General features: G+C 37.6%; 1 long non-coding RNA gene across 3 annotated transcripts in view; it reads right to left on the bottom strand.

Moving 5' to 3' along the window:
• The window catches only part of LOC141508473 (uncharacterized), a 48,931-nt gene extending 30,662 nt beyond the window's left edge, over positions 1–18,269 (bottom strand). Inside the window, exons 1-2 of one of the 3 annotated variants that reach the window (XR_012474420.1) lie at positions 18,236–18,269; positions 14,357–14,471 (exon numbers count right to left, since the gene is read on the bottom strand). This is a non-coding gene — a long non-coding RNA (uncharacterized LOC141508473). Of the gene's footprint in view, positions 1–14,356; positions 14,472–15,508; positions 15,573–15,597; positions 15,667–18,235 lie in introns of those variants that run through there. The other 2 variants (XR_012474421.1, XR_012474422.1) reach the window with 2 other exon arrangements.
• Between the last annotated feature and the right edge of the window lie 4,907 nt (positions 18,270–23,176).

The following is a 23,176-nucleotide window of genomic DNA, read 5'->3' as shown; positions in this document are numbered from 1 at the left end:
CCTTCTTTTCATTGACATGGCCATCATTCTAATTCAGGTACTAGCCTCCAAACTGATCTCTCTGCCATCCATCTTTCACAAAGTTAACAAAAATAATCTTTTAAAGGACTGATGAGTAACAATGTCTCCAGTTGAAAAAGCTCCCTAAACAACTGTTGCCTTTGAGATAAAATACAAGCTTCATTAATTAGCCTTACATTTAAGGCTCTGCACCTTCCTTATTTTCATTCCATTTTCTTCCTTCAACCTGCTTTATTTCATATTATTCCCTTTTCATATAGTCTGCACCCCAGCCAAATCAAACTATTAGTTGTTCCTTGAACTTGACATTCTACATCCCTCTGAGGAGTTGCCCAAGCCAGCCTCCAGGATAGAAATTCACTCTCTTCAGCTATTTTTCAGATCTTTCATTTTCCATCAGTTCAGATGCTACTTACTCTATGAAATCTTCCTAAATCTCTTGGGTGTCATTTCTCATCTCAAAAATTTCTTTATTTTTTAAATTTTTCCTTTGTCCTTTTTGCTTCTATTTTATATATAATCACCTATCATATTGTTATCCTTTCTAAAGTAAAAAAAAAAAATGCAAGTTCCTTGAGGATAAGAACTTTTTCATTTTCCCTTCTGTATCTTTCAGATTTTAGAAGTCTTGAACAGAAGTGCTCAAAAAAACTTTTAAAAATTGAATATAGGGGAGGCTAGGTAGCGCAGTGGATAAAGCACCAGCCCTGGAGTCAGGAGTACCTGGGTTCAAATCCGGTCTCAGAAACTTAGCAATTACCTAGCTGTGTGGCCTTCGGTGAGCCACTTAACCCCATTTGCCTTGCAAAAAAACCTAAAAAAAAACCCAATTGAATATATGCATCTTCACCAGTAGAGTCATGCTTAGAGATATGTTAAACTGTGTTTGTTGTAAGAAAGTTTTTTGTCACTAACCTGTAAATTGTGTGTGTGTGTGTGTGTGTGTGTGTATGTATTTACAGTGTCTTTTAAAAACTATACATAAATTCAGAATTTGTTTTATTTTTCTTTGGATATTGAAATGCCCATTGATAACTAAGTTCATAATAAAAAAGAAATCTTTCACCAAAGCTAACCTCTTCAAACTACATAATCTCATCATATTGAAAAAAAAAATTACCTCAAAAAAGGATAGTAATGGGGAATTAATAAAGAAATCATCTCTAACCTTTTTTTATTTTTTTGTTTTCCCTATAGATCCTGTAGACCTATTAGGCAAATGACTAGTTTATTTCTTTAAAAAGGATAAAGAAATTAAAAAGATAAAATGATTTTCTGAGTATCAATGAGAGGAGTGCTGAAAAGACAAATCAACCCTTTTCCTCTAAAGAGTTTCATGCAGATGAATAACAGGGCTTTTGATATACCAAGCTACTTTAAAAACAAATCTGAAAGCAAAGACATTTAAGTCAACAATTAAGGAACAATGCAAAAGCTTCCCAAAAGGGATTAAAAAAAATTTCGCTTTTAGAGTAGAAGGAGAAAAACAAAGTTACAATAATCCTCCAGTGGAGACAGTGATGTTGTAATCTCAGGGGCCATATACAAGTAAGGCAGAACACAAATTCTAACAGGTCCTACAAAGTTAGTTGTTTCAAGTATTCACCCAGCAAAAGAAAATATGTTCGAATTTAATTTGGCTATTCCTCCAATAGTGCAGAGACTCCGCATTAGACTAACAATCAAAGAATTTATTCATTTTTTGCAATGTAATTCATGAAGGCCTAAGGAATAAAAAGAGCTAAAATTGGCTTTGGGCAATAAACTAACTGAACTTAAATAATGAAGGCAAAGAATACTCAAAGATTAAAAGTATATAAAGTTCAATTAAGAAGATATTCCCCAGGGGTAGCTAGGTGGCGCAGTGGATAAAGCACCAGCCCTGGAGTCAGGAGTACCTGAGTTCAAATCCAGTCTCAGACACTTAATAACTAACCTAGCTGTATGGCCTTGGGCAAGTCACTTAACCCCACTGCCTTGCAAAAACTAAAAAGAAAGAAAAAGAAAGAAAGAAAAAAGATAATCCCCACCATGTATCTGTATTTCTTTGAATTTGAATTTTACTCCATATTCTATTTTTTTTTGGCAAGGCAATGGGGTTAAAGTGGCTTGCCCAAGGTCATCCACTGCGCAACCTAGCTGTATTCTTTTAAAAAATACATAACACATTACTAATTATTAATTAGCAGTTAACTTTGGTATTTTAATAAAGGTTATTTTTATAGAAGAAACACTATCTAGTTTCTTATCTAGTTATTTGTTTTTCTTTCTGCTTCAATGCTTAAGGGATAAAACTTACAGGTAGAGCTATGCAGTCATAGTCTAAAGATGCAACCCACCTGGTGTAAATAACTGGATTTAAAACTTAGCACATTAAGAATTAAATAGGGCTGATGCCTTTCAAACTCAATTCACTACAAAATGAAGAATAAGCTTCAAATATATGAATTTTCCCAATAAACAAAGTTTCCTTTTAATCACCAAAATGTTAACCATTTTTGATGCTTTTAAAAATGGCTGAGCAGCAGCAAACTATGTGAGGAATTCTTCCAAATAGATCAGAAAATGCATTAGACCTAAAAAAGTCACAGGAGTCCGAGACAGAGTTTAGCTAAGTCTGCAGTCACCAGGTGAAGCAGACCAGAGATCAGACAATCCACTAAGGTAGTGTCAGACTGAAACAGGACCAACCAGCAAAGGGACAATTTGCAAACAGGGAGCTTTGCTATCCATTATCCAATTCCTGGCTTCAAATAGAGAGTAGATTGATGAAGGGACCTGAGTCAATCCCCATCCTGAAACCCACCCTACTGACCTCAGGCTGTACACAAGAGTGGAACAGGTGCAGAAGCAAGCAGCAATGGTGTGGCTTGGACCCCAAGAGCAGAATGGGGTAAGCAGTTTCAGTCTCCAGCCCACGCTAAAGTCTGGGGAGGAATAATCAAAAGTAAGAATTTCAGACCAAAGTGGGGTTTGCTATTCTATAACTGAATCAATAAAGCTTTCCAGCCGGCTGACAATGGCCAAAACCAGTAGCAGTCTACTGTTTCTCACATCTGGACAGAACTTTGCAAACCTCAGGCTAGGAGGGCAGCAATCAGATACTGTTTTAGATCAAAGCCAGATTCTAAGCTGTGATCCTGGTACAATACAATACTCAATACCCCATGAAGGGGTGCATAGGACCTGAACCTAACATCATGCCTTTGGTCAGGAAGCAGGCTAGAAAAATAAACAAAAAAAGGATCCCTCCAGAAAAAGCTAATTTGGTAACAAGGAGTCTTATGTCAGAAACCCAGAAAAAGAGAATGACTTAAAATATTTACAAGTAAAGACTCAAAGAAAAACACAGCTTGAGCACAAATTCAACCAGAACTCCTAGAATAAATGAAGAATTTTTAAAAGTTTTAAAATATTTTTGGAAAGTTTTTGGAAAAGAAACAAGAGCTATGGAAGAGAGAACTGGAAAGGAAATTAACAATTTAGTACTATTAGAGGTATAAATTATTGCCCAAGCAACAAGTATTTGATATTAAATCAATAGGAGGACTGGAATTTAATGAACAAGGGAGTGATGTAGTCATTTTTTTTATTTTTTGAATTGATTTAAGGTAATGGGGTTAAGTGACTTGCCCAAGGTCACACGGCTAGGCAATTATTAAGTGTGTGAGGTTGGATTTGAACTCCGGTCCTTCTGACTTTATCAACTGTGCCACCTAGCTGCCTCCGTATGTCTTCTTTAGGAAAATCACTTTAACTGTTTGAAGAGAAAGTCATCTAAGGCAGGCAGTTCAATAAATAAGATGTATTTGCAATAGTCCAGGTGAGAGGTGAAAAAGACAGAAGGTGTAGATGACTGAGTTAGAGAGAAAGGGAGGGGTATGAAAGATTTTTGTGGAGACAGAAAAGACAAGACTTGGCAAATAAATATGTTATTAGTGAGAGAATGAAAAGTTGAGGGGTCATTGGAAGGATGGCAATAACTCAAAAGTAAGAGAGAAGTGTAGAGAAGTGTGAAAGAATGATGAGCTTTTTTTTTTTAGGTTTTTGCAAGGCAAATGGGGATAAGTGGCTTGCCCAAGGCCACACAGCTAGTAATTATTAAGTGTCTGCAGCCACATTTGAACTCAGGGACTCCTGATTCCAGGGCTGGTGCTCTATCCACTGTGCCGCCTAGCTGCCTGAATGATGAGTTTTTAAGGAAAAGAGATGTGCTCATTACTTATCCATATATATATTCATTCAATGCAATTCACTAATCCCCCCCCCCAAAAAAAAGTGGGGGAAAGGAGGGCTCTTAAAGGCAGCTAAGTAGTGTAGTCTCCATGACCAGACTCAGACTCTAACTATACAACCCTGGGTAAGTCAACCTAACTACTCTCTACCTCAATTTCCTTAACTGTAAAATGGGAATAATAGCAGCTCAAGTTTGCTGGGAGGATCAAATGAGATATTTTGTCAAGTTCTTAGTATAATGCCTGGCATATAGTAGGTGCTTAATAAATCCTAGTTCTCTCCTCTTCCCTTTTATAGTTCACTGACCCCGAGTACACAGCCTTTTCTCTGAGGGGCACCTGGTTCAAATGGTTTGATCTCACAAAGCCTTTGATTAGGCTACTATCTCTATTTTGGCTTTTAGACACATTAGATAAAAATTATAATTAAAATTCATAGTATACTTACCAGGTGCCAGGCACTTTGTGGAATGCTTTGCAATTATCTCATTTGATCCTCCCAACAAACTTGGGAGTTAAGTGATACTATTATCACCACCACTTTACAGATGAATAAACTGAGGCAAATAGGGATGAAGTGACTTGCCCAGGATCCCACAACTAGGAAGCATCTGGGGCTGAGTTTGAATTCAGTCTTATTGATTCCAGACCCAGCACAACCACCTAGTTGCCTAATTATAAACAAGCACAAAAGTAAACTTCACAGTCCTTCATACATGAAGGTTATGCTATTCATAATGGCTGTATTACAGTATTTACTGGTGTATATATTTCCAACTTATCCCATATGTGAATGTAAGTATCTATCTCTAGATGATTTGTTTGTATAAAGTTAGTTCTTACCTTCCCAATTAGACTGTGAGCTCCTTGAGAGTAGGATCTATCTTTCACTTTTCTTTCCACCTCCAGGATTTAAGCACAGTGCCCAGCACACAGTGCACAAATTTTTACTGACTAATTGAATGTACTTTTCAAGAAGTTCTTCATAAAGTGTTTCTGATGGATTTATGTGGAGGTATCAACATCTTCTTCCTGTTCTTCCTTTGTAGTGAAGGATAAGGCACAGTCTATCTACTCACTATTCTTTGTCACTAGTACCCAACACATGTCTCATACTACGTTGGTACATCATTCTTATGAGTTATCCTCATTTGAAACACTCTACAAATCTTATATTTCTGACTACTCTAGCACTCCCTATCCCATACTAAATCTCCCTCCTCCAAATGACTACACTATTTATAGAGACTATCTCACAGTATATACTTAAACTCTTTTGAATTGTTTTTCTAGTATTTCTTCTTGACAATAAGCTCCTTAAGAACAAGGAATATACCATTCTCTACCCTTTGTTTTCTCAGCAGCATCTAGAAGTGGCAAAAAAAAAAATCTTTGGTCAATTATTCATGAGATGGCTGGCTGGGGTTAAAGGTCAGTCTGTGACCAGGAAATGGTATGAAATTAAATAGCCTCATAGAACAAACCCAAGTGTATAAATTCATCCACTAGGAGCACCTGCTCTAACCAAGAGAACCAATCGCCCTTATTAAGCCTACAGATTATAATCTTAAAGAGTTTAGCATAGTACCTAACACATAAGTAGGTGCTTAATCAATATCTGGCTACACATGTGGACAAAGATACTGTAATGCCATATTAGACACAGACACACAACTCTGATTATAATCAGGATTGGGATGACTGGGGGGGGCCACTGTTGGCACAGGTTGCCCCCAACCCTACTCCCCTTCATCTCTAAGAATCCTGAGTTTCCTTTAAAGTTCAGTTCATGTATTCATGTATCACCTCCCAATCCCTTTAATTGTTAGTGCTCACTCCCACCTCATATATTTTAATATGCATATATATATATATATATATATGTATATATACGTACATACATACTGATATCTATCTATATATACACACACTACATTCATAAGTTTTGGGTTTACCACATAGGTTGAAACCTTGGAGTTGTTAAATGATATTGGATTAGGTGATCTCTGACATCTGACGCAGTTAGGTGACATAGTGGATAAAAACATTGGCTCTAGAGTCAAGAAGAGCTGAGTTTAAATCTGACTTCCAATATCGATTAGCTGTGGGATCATCTACAAAATGAGGTTAATAATAGTCATTATTATAAATAGACATATAAAAAATGCTCCAAATCATTATTGATTAGAGAAATGCAAATTAAAACAATTTTTGAGGTAGTACCTTATACCTATACCTATCAGATTGGCTAAAATGATAAAAAAAGAAAATGATCAATGTTGGAGAGGATATGAGAAAACTGATGCACTACTGCTGGAATTGTGAACTGATCCAACCTTTTTTAAAGTGCAATTTGGAATTATGCCCAAAGGACAATAAAACTGTTCACACCCTTTGATCCTGCAATACCACTACTGCATCTGTATCCTGAAGAGATCATAAAAATGAGGAAAAGACTCACATATACAAAAATACTTATAGCAACTCTTTCTGTAGTGGCAAAGAATGCCCATCAACTGGGGGAATGGCTGAACAATTTGTGGTACATGAATGTGATAGAGTAAGAAATCACTGAGCAGTTGGACTTTAGAAAAGTCTGGAAAAACTTGCATATACCGATGCTGAGTGAATTGAGCAGAACCAGGAGAACATTGTACACATTAACAACAACATTAACACTGTGAGATGATCAATTAACTCAGGAATAACTACAAAGGATGCAGGTCCTCTTAGCAAATCAGTGATCAAGGACAATCCTGAGACTTGTTATGAAAAATACCATCTGGGAAGCTAGGTGGTGCTGAGGATAGAGTACCGGCCCTTGAGTCAGGAGGACCTGAGTTCAAATTTGACATCAGACACTTAATAATTGCCCAGCAGTGTGACCTTGGGCAAGTCACTTAATCCCATCCCATAATAAAAATAAAAATGCCATTCACTTTCAGGGGGAAAAAAAGACTATAGACTCCAAACACAGAGCAAAGCATACTATGTATGTTCACTTTTAAGAATTTGTTTTTTCTTTCTCGTGGTTTTATCCTCCTTTACAACATGACTAATATGGAAATATGTTAAATATGATTGTACATGTCTAACTTTTTGTACATGTCTAACATGTCTAACAGATTGTTAGAAGCCATGGGGATGCAGAGGGAAGAACAGGTGGTAGAAAAATGTGGAACTCAGAGCTTGCAAAAGGATGAATGCTGAAAACTATCTTTGTATATAATAGAAAAAATAAAATAAAATAAAATAATAGCACCTACCTCCCAGTGATATTAGGAGGATCAAATAAGAGGACAGATGTCAAGTGCTTAACTGGATAAGTCATTTAACTACTGTTTGTCTCAGTTTCCTCAACTCTAAAATGAGATAATAATAGCAACTATCTCCTAAGGTTGATGTGAGGATCAAATGAGAAAATATTTGTAAAGGACTTAGCACAGTGTCTGACAATGTTATATAAGTGCTTATTCCCTTTTCCTTTCCTTCCTTATATTTATGATTCTATGAATCTCTCTTTCCCCTTCCATATTTCCTAAAAAGAAGGGATTTTTTTTTTTTTAGCCTTGGCAGGTAACACAGATACTTACTTGTACATAGTGGGTCCTTAGTAAATATTTACTGGATCAAATCTGTTAATGAAGCAAGGATGCACCAAAAAAAAAAATTATCATTCTTTTGGCACATTCCCCTCCCCCCAAAAGATTCTCAGTACAATCTAATTCCATTTAACTTGCAAAATATGTTGAATATTTTGATACTCTACAATATGGAGAAGAATCAAATATGATTCAATTTTCAATTAAATAATTGCAAAATCTTCACTTGAGTTAAAAAAATTTACTTTCTAACCTATATGATAGAGGGAGGCATGATAATGGTAATGTTTTAAAAAAACAAAATGTGACTGAAATGCAAGTTTGATATGAATTAACAATATGATATGGCAGAAAAGAAAGTGAATACAACCTTAAACTACACCAGGAGAGACACAGTATCTAGGAGAGACATAGTATCCACAAATAAGAAAGCTATGGTTCCACCATACTCTGACCTAGTTGAACCATCTTTAGATTACTGTTTTCAGGTCTGGGGACCAATAGTAGGAAAGATACTGATAAGGTGGCAAATGTTGAAATTGTTAGAGACTATACTATATGAAGAATGGCTGAAGAAAAGAAGTCTGGAAGTCTTAAGGTTGGACATCATAGTTGTCTTCAAATACTTGAAGGGCTGCCAAATGGAAGAAGACATGGATTTGTTATGCTTGGTCTTAGAACTAGGGGCAAAGGAAAGTTGCAAAAAAGCTCAATATAAGGAAAAACTCAGTGAATTTCCCGTCATAAAAGGTCTTGAAGCAAAGGTTAATGACACCTTGTCAAATATTCTGTACAGAGAGTTCTTTCTGAGGCACTGTTAGACTGCACAGTTCCTTCCAACTCTGGAATTCTGTGATTCTGTAAAGACAGGCAAGTTAAGTTACCTTTCCTAAGACCACAGCACTCAATTGGGAGAAGAAAAGGAGGGAGGGAGATTACACATGCAGAAGACCAGACATAGACTGACTAGGAGGCAGACCACAGGGCATGATGCCAATATGGAAGAGACAAATAAACACTCATGTGTGCCTGGAGAAGCTATAAGATGGTGACATACAAAGAGATACAAACCAAGATCACTCAAAATTGCGTCTTTCATTGAGAAAGGCTTTTACCATAATAAAAAAGTTAAAAAGCCCTTTCAGGTAAAAAACTGTTTCTAATCTACCTTCTACAAAGTACCCTTTTGCATAAGTACAGTACTGCTCCCCTGAAACATTTAGTAACATAAGGAATCAACATTTTGGTTTTGCTAGCAAAGAAAGTAAGGCACACAAATAATTACTGGAGAGTCAGAAACAGTTTCCTGTCTTCCCATCTGCTATTCTGTTCTAGAATTTTTGTTATAAAAGCTTCAAAAAAGCTAACCCTGTTCTTGGACAAAACAAAACAAAATATATCCCTAAGCTATATGACAGAATGTAATTGTGAATATATATATATATATATATATATATATATATGCATTTCATATCTGAAGTTCTTAAATTCATTTTCAAAGGGGGTAGAGAAGGTAATAAAAGAATGCTTTAAAAAATGATGCCTAAATCTTCATGTTTGAATAGTTACTTCATCAAGTGACATTTTTTTTAATGTCAGAAAATCAAGGGAAAAAACCACTAGGAACACAAGTCTGTAATTCATACAACCAATATTACAAAAACACAAGTATGAATGTTACAGAAGTCTAAATTAACAAAAGATGGTCAAATTATGAGTTAAATGAACTTAAGTAACCCAGAATAAAAATGAAAGTACATAAGTAAAAAACAAGTCATGTTTAATTTCTTTTCTATGGATTCCTGGCTTTCTCGGGGCCTACTTTTTCCTCTATGCAATATTTTAACATGTTTTTCTGTAAGTGATCCTTATCAATGATGATTTTGTTCACTTACAGATTAAATATAAAAGTCAAAAAGTCAAAACTATAGCAAAGAACCCTAGATGGGAATAAAAGGACCCAAAGTCACTTAATCTGAGTCTCAGTTCCCTCATCTATAAGTTGAATTAGAAGTCCACTGAGCTCTAAAATTTTATTACTAATTCCCTGAGCCCATTATTAAAGCACAATCAGCTTTTGATTATCCACAAATCAGAATCTAAGCAGTGAAAGAGTTAATTCCAACTAACAATCAAAACATTTAATATCTATGCACATAATTACATTTTAGTTATGCTGTTAAAATGAGTTTATATACATGGGCACTCAAGATTCATCTTGGAGGGAAGAAAAAGAGACACAGACAGGCAGTACAGGTGACCAAGATGAAATCAATCTGAGCTGACATCAGTATTGTTGTACATAATCTACAAGTGGAAAACGTGGCAAAATTTTGTAAGGAAAATCCAAGTATTTCTGCTATCAAGAAAACCCTTCTGTTCAAAAGCTAATTTAATAGAATGGGGGGGAAATGTCTATAAATTATCCTCATTCTTCTCTGTAACAAATATTAGTGGCCTATAAAAGATTGAGTAACATGGGCAATATTAGTTATTAAAATCCTTTCCAGAAACTGTCCGATTTCTTTCAGGCCTAGCATCTGACTTAGTGAAACTAATTTCATTAGATATTTCATTCTTTTTTTTTTTTTGTAAGGCAATGGGGTTAAGTTGGCTTGCCCAAGGCCACACAGCTCTGTAAAGATGTTTCATTCTTAAAAAAAATGAATTTAGTGGCAAAAAATCAGGGAAAGATCATCAGTCTATTTCTCACTGGAGCATTTACTTTTTTGTAATCTATTCTTTAAAAAATACTCTCCTAATGAACGGTTAAAACTTGTTGCAAAGACAAGATGATGCATATATTTTTATCCAAAAATTCATTCTTAAAGAGAAAAATGAATTCAATGAGAATCAACAGGAAAAGAGTAGAAGCCAATTTCCCTTTGGGGCATTGACTGCTTTACTGACATAAATAATATATTACCAAAAAAATAGACTCTCTCCTAACGAAGAGCTAAAACTTGTGGTAGCAACGGCACGATGTCTGTTTATGAAAAAACAGGGAAAATTTCAAAAAAAAATTGACCAAAACACAAGAGCAGAGCCTAAAAACGCGGTTCGTTTCTGCCAAACATATGGTGTTTGACGAAGATCTGAGCAGTGGGATGTAACGTGATAAAAAATGGAGAACCCCCCCCAAAGAGCATTGCAGAGTTTAATTCTGAGGAGTAATCTCGGTTATCCCGGCTGGAAGGTACTGGAAAGCGCATTTCTGCGCTAAGCATCCAGAATGACTCCACAGGGGAGATGGCTAAGGAAGGGGCGGCTCAGCCCCACGGAACGTCCCCCGCACGGGAGGGCACGCGAGGAGCGTTGCCAAGCCGCTGCCGAGGCCCTCGCGTGGGCTCCGGCCGGTCCGGCCCCGGCCCCGCCGCGCCCGGTCAGCTTCCCCGGAGCTCCGGGGAGTGTCCGGAGTCCCACGGCCTGGGCCGCGAACAGGTGGCTCCCTGAGGCGCGGGGGGACCCCGGCCCGCCGCCGCCGGGGATCAGACGCGGAAGGGCAGGTTTTCAAGGTTTTCAACCCAAAAAGCGGGGGGCGGGGGCGGGGAATCGTCCCCGGGAAAAGCTCCCAACTTCGGCCGCGGCCAAGTTTCCACGCCAGACGCGGGCGCTGCGGGGCCGCAGGTGGCGGGGGCCGGCCGAGCCGGGCTAACGGTCCCCCCGGCCCCGGCCCGGCCCGGCCCGGCCCGGCTCCCTCCCGCCGGTGCCCAGCCCGGGGCCGCGGAGACTCACCTCCTCCGCCGCCGCCTTCCCCGGCTCGGGCTCGCCGCCTCCTCCCCTCGGCGCGGCGCGGCGCGGCGGCTGTGGGAGTGGTGTCCCCGCGGTGACGGCGCCGCAGCTCAGCCCCGCTCCTCGCCCGGCCTCCCGGCGGCTCCCCCTTTCTGTTTCACTCGGGAGACTCCGGACGCCGCCGCCGCCATGCTTACTACGGCCCGCGGGGGGAGGAGCCGCCAGCCGGGGCGCCGGCGCGCCTGCGCGCCTGCGCGCGGCCCCGCCCCCCGCCGAGGGGGCGGGAGGAGGAGGAGGAGGAGGGGGCGGGGCTTCTCCGGGAACTTCGAGTCTGGGCGCTCCGCGGCCCCATCTCGGCCGGGATGCTTCCCGGGACGCGCTCGTGCAGCCCGAGTGGGAGCCTTTCCCTTCGGCGAAGCCACCCAACGCCAGAAACACTTAATTGGAACAACTGCAAGACTTCAATAAGGAAGAAGATGAAGTACCCAATACCTCACTATAGCTGTCATCATTTATCTCCCATGCTAACAGAAACATATAGGACAATATAAAGACATGTATTTTAAACATTTATATTCATGTAAATTTATTGTGTTTTATATGCCAACGTATTAACATAGAAACAGATTTAAATGGGTATATGTAAATATATTATTATATAATGGATTCATGATATGTGTGATGCTTAGCAAGGCATGCAAATATAATATCACACATACTTAAATTTATTATATATAATATACGATTCCTTCCTTTGTGTAATACTTAGCAAGGCATACAAATATATCATCATGCATACTTAAATATATTATATATGATGAATTCATAATATAAGATTCCTTGCTATGTGTGATACTTAGCAAGGCATACAAATAGAACATCATCACACATAGTTAGATATATTATTATGTATAATGACTTCATAATATAAGATTCTTTGCTACGTGTGATACTTCCCAGCGGCTGTTTTACTATTTTTCATTGACTCCCAGACCTCCAATCCCCATTCTGAAAATCCATCCCTGAAAGTATTCTTGAGAACACCACCAATAATCTTTGCTGGACCCTCAACATCATTACAGACTGGACTGTTTTCCACAACTGCCTGACCAAAACATCAATCCACAAAAACTTAAAAACAAATGTATTCAGTCTTTTAAGTTACATGGAAGGAAATACTTTCAGAAATTAGAAGAAATCAAAGTCAGGGTGAAACAGGATGAGGCACATCTCATTTTAGTATTTCTGTTTACCTCTGGAAATGTCCCAAGGATGATTTTTATAAATTTCCAGAAGATGATCTTACCCCAATACTTTTATTCAACTACTAAAAAAAAGTCATTTTATCCAACTGAACAATAGTACAGAGACCTCGAAATATAAGAGAACACAAGCAGAATTAGTGACCTGTCCCAGCTTCTTTTCTATTTTAGTCCCATCAATAAGGGGAAAGGAACCAGCATTTATATAGCACATACTAGGTACTTTTACAACCCTGCTTTATTATAATCCTTATTTTACAATTAAGGAAATAAGTCAGTGGTTAAGTGACTTCCCCAAGGTCACATAGGTAATACTCATCAGAGACTTCATTTGAACTCAGGTCTTACTGATTCCAGTCCCAAAATACTATCCAGTACACTACAGCTAAGCTGACTCTTTAATAGGTGGACAAGACCAGAACAAAATAACAATATTCATATAACTATCTTTGTTAAGTTTTAAGTTTGTAAAGAACTTTGCATAATATACATTTTCTAATTTGAAATAGTTGCTAATTTGGATTAGTCAACCAAGCAAGCTAAGTTATGAAACTGTCCCTATTGTCAGAGTCACAATGGGGTAGTAGAGAGAGTGTAGGATTTGGAGTCTGGAAGACTTAAGATTCTAAACTCTTCATCTGACTTTTAATAAGCTCTGTGCACATAGGCAACTCACTTAGCTTCAATTTCCTCATCTGTGAAAATGGGGTAATAGTACAACAAATGAAGTTGCTTTGAGGCCCAAATGAGATAATTTAGGAAAACAGTTTATGAAACTTCAGGGAATAAGTAAGATATCATTATGATGGTCAGATATTTATTGACTTCTGAGGTGTTCTGTACAAGGTGTTAGAAAATGACTTAAAGTGAGTCTTTGCTTTCTGTATTATAACCTTAGGTATGCAGTCTTCATGTTTTGCCCAGTTTTCCTGGCTGCCTACATTCTAGGAGAGAGGATAAAAGTAAGTCTAATTTCCATACTATGGCCTGCAAGTTGTCTCTAACACCATCTAAATGGCATCTATAAAATCCAGACATTCCAACATGCTGAGCCCATTCCATATGAAACATGGAAGGCTTCTGTTAATCTTCAACCTTGGAGATGGCAAAGGCATAGGATCATAGGATGGCAAAAAGAGCAAATGAAGATTGCCTCTTCTTCCTATTACTCTGGGAACCATCATCCAGAGAGTTGGGTAGGAACTCTTCTTTTATACTTCCTATCTATGCCAAATAGTAAGTCAGCTGCATTCAGCAGCCAAGAGTGCATTGAAACTCCAAACACCCTGGCTTTTGGGGGATATCCTACATATCTTATAAATCTTTGTATTTCCTGTTCTTTGTTTAATAGATGTTTGCTGAATTGGTGTAGTTACCAAGGATTACTAGAGAACTACATAACCAACTTATCAAGATAACTAGCTTTCCTCTTTAAGCACTAAAACTTTTTATATGAATTACTTTATGTGCAAATCTTTCTAAAATTAATTGTAGAGTTACCTACCTTATTGAACAGACTGCTTAGCACCAGCATTTGACCTTTTCTCTCTATTCTCTCTCCAGGAAGTTCACATTCATTTCCCTTTCCTTAAACCAGAGGTGTCTAATGCACTCTTGCTCTGCAAAACCAAGAATGACTCAAGATTAAAATGTAATTGGGAATTATTTAACAACTAACGGCTAGGTGGCGCAGTGGAGTCAGGAGGGCCTGAGTTCAAATACCTACCTACTTGGGCAAGTCACTTAACTCCACTGCCTTGCAAAAACTAAAAAACAAAACAAAACAAATTATTATGGAGATGGCACCAGAATTTCAAACTCCTTTGCCTTGCTTTCAATCTGGTGTCAACCTACCTTTCCATCTAACTGGACTTCTTAAGGTGTCCTATTTGCCAACTATATTTCCTATATCTCCATGCTTTTATTCAGCTGTTGCCTATGGTTGGAATGTCCAACTTCCTCTTTCCCTGCTGAATTCCTACCTATCCTTTAAAACTTAGGGCTTTGTAAGGTCCGAGGAGAAAAGTTGTCCCCAGAAGCAGGAACGAGAGAAGGAAAAGTTCTTAGGAGTGAAATTTGAAGCCACGGTGGGAATAAAAGCATATTTAACTACTTATAGGTTATACATCTTAATCATTATGCCTATCATAAAACAAACAAAAAAGAAAAATGAAAAATTATGAGATAAGGATAGAATAATATATGATCCTAAAGTCAATAATATATTATCCTGAGTTTCTCAAGTAGGAGAGTGACATGGTCAGGCTTGCCCTTCAGGAAAATCCCTTTTATAATTGTGTAGAGGAGAGAATGAAGTAGAGAAGAGACTGAAGGCAGAGAGATAGAAGGCTATGACAATAGTATAGACTAGAAATAATAAGAGCTTAAATTAGTGTGGTAGTTGTGTGAGTAAAGAAAAAAAAATTTATAAGAATGATGTGTGGTTAGACAAGATTTGGCAACTGATTGCATAAGTGAGGTGAAGAGACAAGGATAAAGCCTAAGATGTGCTCCCAAGCAGTAAAAGGGATGTCTGGAATAGGGGTACATTTGGGGAAAAGATAATGAAATGAGATCTAAAAGGAAGAACCACATTTCTTTTTTACTTGTCATGTGCAATACATTCTATCTCACCTAAAATAAAAAAAAAAGTTACTTTGCAAATTGTAGAACTTGCTGAAAAGTACCTGCCCAGTCACAAGGTAATGGTTAAATCTACAGTGGGAGAGAGAGGGAGAATTTTACCAGTATAACTTCTGGTGCAGGTGCCTAAGTCACAGTGAGGTTATAATCACCCTGAGAAGTCCCTTTATGGCACGGGGATGAGATTAGAGGCTTGCATCATGGCAAGAGAGGTCAGAATGGGAAGACTGAGTACTTATGAATGAAGGGGGTGATTTGGTTGTCTTGGAGAGTCTCACAATTGAATATTATAGGGAAGGCAGGATTTTATACTCCTACTTTCTGATTGATCACATAGCCTCATTTTTGAGATCGCTGTTCTCATGTGCTTACATATTAAATATATTTCAGTTTCTGTGATTGTATCTTGTTTCTATACTAGCCCGTAAACTCCATAAAGGTGGAGGCTCTCTTAAAAAAAGGTAGGGTTTTAGAGCTTGGAGATACCTTAGAGATTATCTGGTTCTGTTGTCTCATTTTCTAGATGAAAAAGGAAACCTAACCCCAGAGAGGTTAAGTGGTTAATGTGTCTGTGAGGGGGCCAAATTCACATCTTGTGACTTGACATCCAGATTTGTTATTTTTCATTATTATATTTCTAAGATTTCCCCCAATCCTACCTAGCATTTATCCCTGATTTCCTCCCATCTAGGGCTACCTCCAATTGTCCTGATTCATATCTGGCCACTCCAATTCACACGCATGTTATGGCTTCACTTCCTTGATGTCATGGTGTTTTTCAAGAAGAATGGCAAATCATCACCATCACCATCATCATCATCATTTAATACTGAGCTCTGCATAGTCAACATTTAACAAATGTTTGTAGATACAGAGTTTGATGACTCAGTCATTCTTGTGGAATTGAATTTGAAATCTATAAGACTATTTCTCTTTCCATTATAGTATTTTCTCCACAGTCAAAAGAACTACTCTTCATCCTCATTACTATTTCCAAATGCATCCACTTTTGGTTTCTACAGTGTTTTTGTTGTTCATTGCTCTCTTTCTTCTGATGATCACTCCTCTGTTTCAGTCTCTGCTTTCAGCTGCTTTCCTCTTCCAAGTAACTTCTGTCATTTGATCCTGGATTCATATGAACAGGGGATTAAACTGTGGTATATTGAATAAATATACTTCTTTTGCTTTGATTTCCTCCTAGCCCAGCTCTGCTGGAAACCTCTAAGATCAGCTAAACTAGGTTTGTACCAAGCAGACCAGAAAGTAATATGCATTTATAAAGTAAACATATGGTTGCTTTAGTTAAATTGCTATTTTTCTCCTTGGTTTTTAAAACCTTTGTTAGAATAGATAGTTCTGTTAGAATAGATAGATTGAGGGTGGGGATGAGGATGGAGGGAGGACTGTTAAAAAATAAAGGTGAGATGAAGACAAAAGGCATCAAAAAAATGAAAAGTTAAATAAATTTCACTTCTCTGTGCCTCCATTTTTCATCTGCTAATTTGGAATAATAATACCTGTATTCATTACTCCAAAACCAAAAATCTTCAGTCCACTCTTAAATCAGAGAGTTCAGTATTCCCTTGATACTTTGAATTTTCCCTCTGATTGAATCATTCCTCCCAAAAGCTCTATTTAAGAAGGGCCCCCAGACCAGTCATGTCTCATTCCTCCCTAGGTGACACTCCACTTTCTCTACCACACCTTTGCTGAGATTCCTTCCTCTCTCACATCCTTAATTTTTCAGCTTCTATTTATCTTCCTCCCTTAACCTCTTAGCCCCTTGAAGTAAGGTCTTTCTTCTTATATTTGTATTCCAATACTCAACACTTGTTGAGTGACTGACTCTCAGCTGCCCTTGACTTTTCTAAGACCTTTTTTGCACAGGAGGATATTCTCACCAACCCCACCAACAGGTGGTGAAATCAGCCTTTGTTAAAAGACTTCAAGTCAAGGAGAGCCCAATACCTCCTGAGAGAACCTATACCATTTTTAAATGATGCTGACTGTTAAGATGGTTTACATCAGTCCAAGTCTAGATTTTCCTCTTTGAAAACTTCCCATTAGTAGTGTTTTGGGGACAAACAGAACAAGTCTAATATCTCCCCCACATGATATTCAGATGTAAGACTGTTTTTAATCACTTTTAAATTTCATCATATTTTATTCACTCTAATTTCCAAGCTTGTCAAGATCTTTTGGGGACCTTATTTTATCATCAAGTGAGCTTTGCTTCATCTGGAGATATAATCAGGATGCCTACCTATGCCTTTTTCCAAGTCATTGATAAAAATCAATGACTAGATCCCTGGAGTATCACCGGGTACTCCTTCCAAACTGACACTTAAGCTATTAATGTCAACCCTTTGTGTCAGTATTTAACAATTTTCATCTAATTATGCTGTCATCTAGCCCACATCTCTTCATCTTTTCTAAAAGGCTAGCATCAGAGATGTCTTCAAATTCTTTTTTAGTTAATTTCTTCATTATTCCTGCACAGATGTCACCATCGTCATCACCATCATCCAGTTTTCCCTTAGTATTGCACTTGGCAATGTTGATTTAAATTATCTGGTTGAAATTTCAAACTTGGCCCAAAAACTTAAAGATATTAAACAAATGTGGATGTCAAGAAGAAAACCATCAACCCTTAATGCCAATTAAAATTTTGTGTGCTTTTATTGTATCCTTGGGTGGATCTACTTCCTCATTCAAACCAAAAGAACCCATTTTTGCTTACAGGTTTGGATGATCTTCCTTACCCTGGGACAGACTGAACTGCTTTTACTCAATATACATCCATATAGTTAAGAATTGTAAATCAAAGAGATAGTCATCAAGTGATTGTGATGGAATATTATTGTGCTATGAGAAATGACAATCAGAATGACTTCAGAAAAACCTGAAAAGACTTACAACTGATGCAAAGTGAAGTGGTCTAGAGAAAAACTGACATTGAATATAAAATGAAGCCTACTATTTTTCACTTTCTTTCTTTCATTCTTTTTTTTTAAATTCAAGTCTGCTTTTACAAAATGACTAACATAAAAATGTTTTACATGATAGTACATGTATAACCATTTCTTATTCACTTATTGATTCAGGGAGAGAGAGGAGAGAGGAAGGAGGCAGAAAAAAAGAAAGAGAATTTGGAACTCAAAACTTTAAAAAATATTCAAAATAGTTTTAACATGTAATTGGAGAAAATAAATATTTTTAAAATGCAATGATAACAAAATATATCCATAACCCTAAAACTTCACTACTTCCCTTGGACTATTCTGACCCCTCTCTACCTGCTTGGGAGATGTTTTTTTTTTAGGTTTTGTTTTGTTTTTTTTTTGCAAGGCAATTGGGGTTAAGTGTCTTGCCCAAGGCCACACAGCTAGGTAATTATTAAGCATCTGAGGCCAGATTTGAACTCAGGTACTCCTGACTCCAGGGCAGTGCTCTATCCACTGTGCCACCTAGCTTCCCCTTGCTTGGAGATTCTGAGACTTTAAGCATGGTGTTTGACTAAGAAATGCTAGTTTTGCCTAGTGGTCTCTCCCCTTGCCTCTTTAGATTTCTAATAATTCTAGGATTACGATGGAAACCCTCCTGCTGCTTTGCTATTATACTTTCATATTCTAGATGTTCACTGTCTCTTATAATGCATTCTAGAATTTTTCCCAAGAAGCAAAGTCATGCCTCTGACTTTCAGATACCAGCCTTTTCCTTTTTTTTTCTTTTGAAAACTGAATGGTATTGCTCTTTTTCAGTATCACAGTGCCCCCTCCCATTCTCCATGATCTTCTAAATATCACTGACAGTGCTTTAGTAATCACATCTGCCAGTTCTTTCAGTATTCAAGGATATAGTTCATCTGAGTTAGATGACTCACATTAATCAAGGGCAACTAACTATTCTTTTGCTATCTACTGATTTATCTTGGGTATCAATTCCTGACAAACCATTTTCATTCTTTCCATTTTAAAGGTCATTCTTTTCTACAGAAAAACAAACAAAATAAGAATTGAGCAGGTCTGCTTTGTTTTTGCTGTGGAGTATCATCATCCCATTCATTCCAAGTAGTACTTGTATCCCATTTTTGGCCTTATTCTTTATCTAATACAGTTTTTTTTTTTGCAAGGCAAATGGGGTTAAGTGGCTTGTCCAAGGCCACACTGCTAGGTAATCATTAAGTGTCTGAGACCGGATTTGGACCCAGGTACTCCTGACTCCAGGGCCGGTGCTTTATCCACTGCGCCACCTAGCCACCCCTCTAATACAGTTTTAAAAAAGCAAAACAAAACTATTTGTTTCTTCTCATGAGCTTCAGCTTTCTAATAAGCTTTAGAATTTCTGAGTTTTTATAGGATTTTATGTGATAATTGTGTATTCATTCTGTTGAATCTTCACTTGTTTTCATTTTATGTATATATATATATATATATATATATATATATATATATATATATATATTCCAAATTGGTAGTGAGTTCTCTACACAAATACATAGATCTCCTCAGAGAACTCTTATATGGAACTTATCAGAATTGTTTTCCTTTTTGTCTCTGGAATTTTATTTTTGAGAATTTTTTTATTATTCCTCAGAAAACTTAACCTATGAAATTCTATCAATGCTTCTTTCAACTTTTTCCTCTTTCCTATAATGTAGTATTCATGTCCATATATACCCCCTTTTCCTCTACTTCTCTATCACAAACTCTAAAATAGTTACTTCTCAAGGTCCCATCTTTTCCACTCTAGTTACCAGTTCCTCTCTGTTGGTGAAAATCAGAATATAATTCCTTGTCCTTTTTGAAAGATGAAATTATCCTTAAGGCAAGTCAATTCTGTTTCTTCTTTGGGTCTAAAAAACACCAATATTTGGGGTATCTGGACATCACCACTGCATCCTCTTTATGTCACACCTCTTTCATCTCAACTAGGTTCTTTATAGTCATGTCTTTACTGCTCATACATGAAGAGATATCCTGGATCCTTATGAAGCTAGCTTGTTTTGCTTCCTACCATTCTTTCTGTACCTTAATGTTGTCTCTAGGTTCCTGACTAACCTTTTTGACTCCAAGTAACTGGGAGTTGGAGGGAAAGGTGTCTGTTTTCCTGCATGTACAATAAGTGAAATCTTAGTGTTGCAGAGCTAATATAACCAAAGACTAGAAGATGAGTACCTTAAATATGCCATACATCTTGGTAAGGGTGGGTCCAACACCAGCACAGAGTTTGTTCAGCTTTGATTTGAGGATAGACTGAGATACTTGTTAGTTATTGAATAGTTAACAAGACAAAAATTCCACCCCCCCCCAACATAACAAAAATATAGTATCATAAAGAAGCAAGTCTCTCCTCATGTCCATCTGGTCAGTCAGGTAGGATAAGGTGTCTAGTGTGATCTTCAGAAATTGACTATGCAAGAGGGTCTTGACTACATGTGGATGGACTTTTTATGCCCTTATGTGATCTGAGCTATAGGAGGCTGGAGTCAATCAGATCCCTACAGAATTTTGTGATCTTTTAGGGAAAATTTATCCTTGCTGGAGGGGATAGTATCAGATCCTACCACACCCTTCTATAACCTTTTAGGTCTTAGGACTACAACGGCACTGCTACTTTGCTACTATATGTTTTACACATAGTATTCCCAATCACACATTTAGATTCTAGCCAAATTGATCCTCTTGCTATTTCTCAAAAATGACACTTCATCTCCCATGTCTACATCTTTACATCCATTTATCCCAAGAATATGCTCCCACCTCATCTCCATCTCTTAGAATCCTTATCTTTACAAGTTGAAATTATATCAAGAAAATAACTAATATGCTCATATCCCCTAGACATACTCCAGCTGGTTGAAGATAATTCCTTATGTATGTCAAAATATTCATAGTCAAGTATTCATATTGCCAAAATATTCAAAGCAGCACTTTTTCACAAAGGAAACTGGAAACAAAGCAGATGTTCTCTGATTGACCCATGGCTAAATAAATTTTGGTCCATCAAAATAATAGGATGTTATTGTGCCATGAGAAATTGTGAAGAATGTAAAGAAGCATGAGAAGACATATGAACTGATAGAAAGTGAACCAAAGAATCAGGAAAACAATATATACCATGACTAAAGTCATGTAAATGAAAAGGATCTTACATGCAAATAACTAGGAACACAAAAAATACATTCAGAGTAGATGGAAGGCAATCTTAGGATGGAAGTCACTACTAAATTGGTGAGGAGGTAGGGAGGACTACTGAAAAAGACCTCATGAAGAACTAACAAGTTGAAACTTAAAGGAAGCTAGAGGAATAAAGAAGGTAAGACAAAAGGGCAAAACATTACATGAATGGGGGAAACAAATGCACAAAGGTGGGAGATGGATTATCATGGTCAAGAAACAGCAGTATAGCTGGATCATATAGTGTGTGTGGAGGGGGTGTGAATCATAAGAAGACTGGAAAGATAAGGATCCAAGTGATAAAGGGTTTTGAAAGTCAAATAGGAGTTTATAGGGAGGTCACTGATGATGGATGTAACATGGTTAGACATTCATTTTTAGGGAAAAAAATCATCTTGGCAATTAAGTGGAGAATGAATTGGAATGGGAATAGTCTTGAGGCAAGGAGACCAGTTGGGAAGCTATTACAATAATCTAGGGAAGGGATGATAAAGACCTGATCTAGAGCAATAATTGTGTGAGTGGAGAGAAATATATATTAGATAAATTAGATAAGTGGGGTGAATACAAGTGAGCAGCTGAAGAAGATACCATAATTGTGGGGCTAGTAACTGGGAGAGCTGGAAACATCCTCTGCAGTTATAGGAAAGCTAGAATGAGAGAATTTGAGGGAAATGATAACTAATTCTGCTCTGAAAAATGTTGAATTTGAGACGCCTTCAGGGACTGTCCAAGAAGCAATTAGTAACAGGAGACTAGAGTTCAGGAGAGAGGCTAGATAAACCCAAACTATGATGAGATAACCAAGTCAAATAGTATGAAGAAAAAAGAGAAAAGTTCCCAGGATAGAGGTTTGGGAGATATCCACAGTTGGGGAGAATGAGAAATAATAATAAAATAGATAGGAGAGGAACCAGAAGATAGAAGTATCACAAATAGAGGAGAGTGTTCAGAAGATGTTCATCATTAGCGCCAAATAACAAAGAGAGATCAAGAAAGATTAGGATTGAGAAAAGGTCACTAAATGGTGGCTCTGGAGAAGGAAGATTTCCCTTGTTATTAGTATCAACTTCTCTCTGCTCCTGACCCTTTACCTTGTTTATGTAAACTGGCTTCCTCCCAAGCAAAGCAACGGAGGCATTAGACCTATGTGGAACATAACTCTGGACTAATGGAGAGAATGCCGATGTTTACAAGAATGTAGATATGCATAGAAGGAGGAGTTGGTACCAGAGCTTCTTGAAGTGAAAGACATTGCTAGTTCCAGTTATTCTTTGAGAAAGGCACAAGAAGAGAAAAAGAGGCTCCAGACATATAGGAGAAATTGCCTCTTCAACATATCTCTAACTTCCAATTGTTTCACTGGAGGCTTCAGGATTTTACTCTTGGGGAAGATCAGGGTCTCTGTCCTAGTCTGATCTGAGATTTTCCCTGGCTGTCAGGTAAAGAATTCATTTATTCTTTCTAGCATATTCTAATATGATTTCTCATTGTTTTCTTGG

Source organism: Macrotis lagotis, chromosome 1 (genome assembly GCF_037893015.1).
Source record: "Macrotis lagotis isolate mMagLag1 chromosome 1, bilby.v1.9.chrom.fasta, whole genome shotgun sequence".
Taxonomy (NCBI): domain Eukaryota; kingdom Metazoa; phylum Chordata; class Mammalia; order Peramelemorphia; family Peramelidae; genus Macrotis; species Macrotis lagotis.
This window is presented reverse-complemented; position numbering and strand designations above follow the sequence as displayed.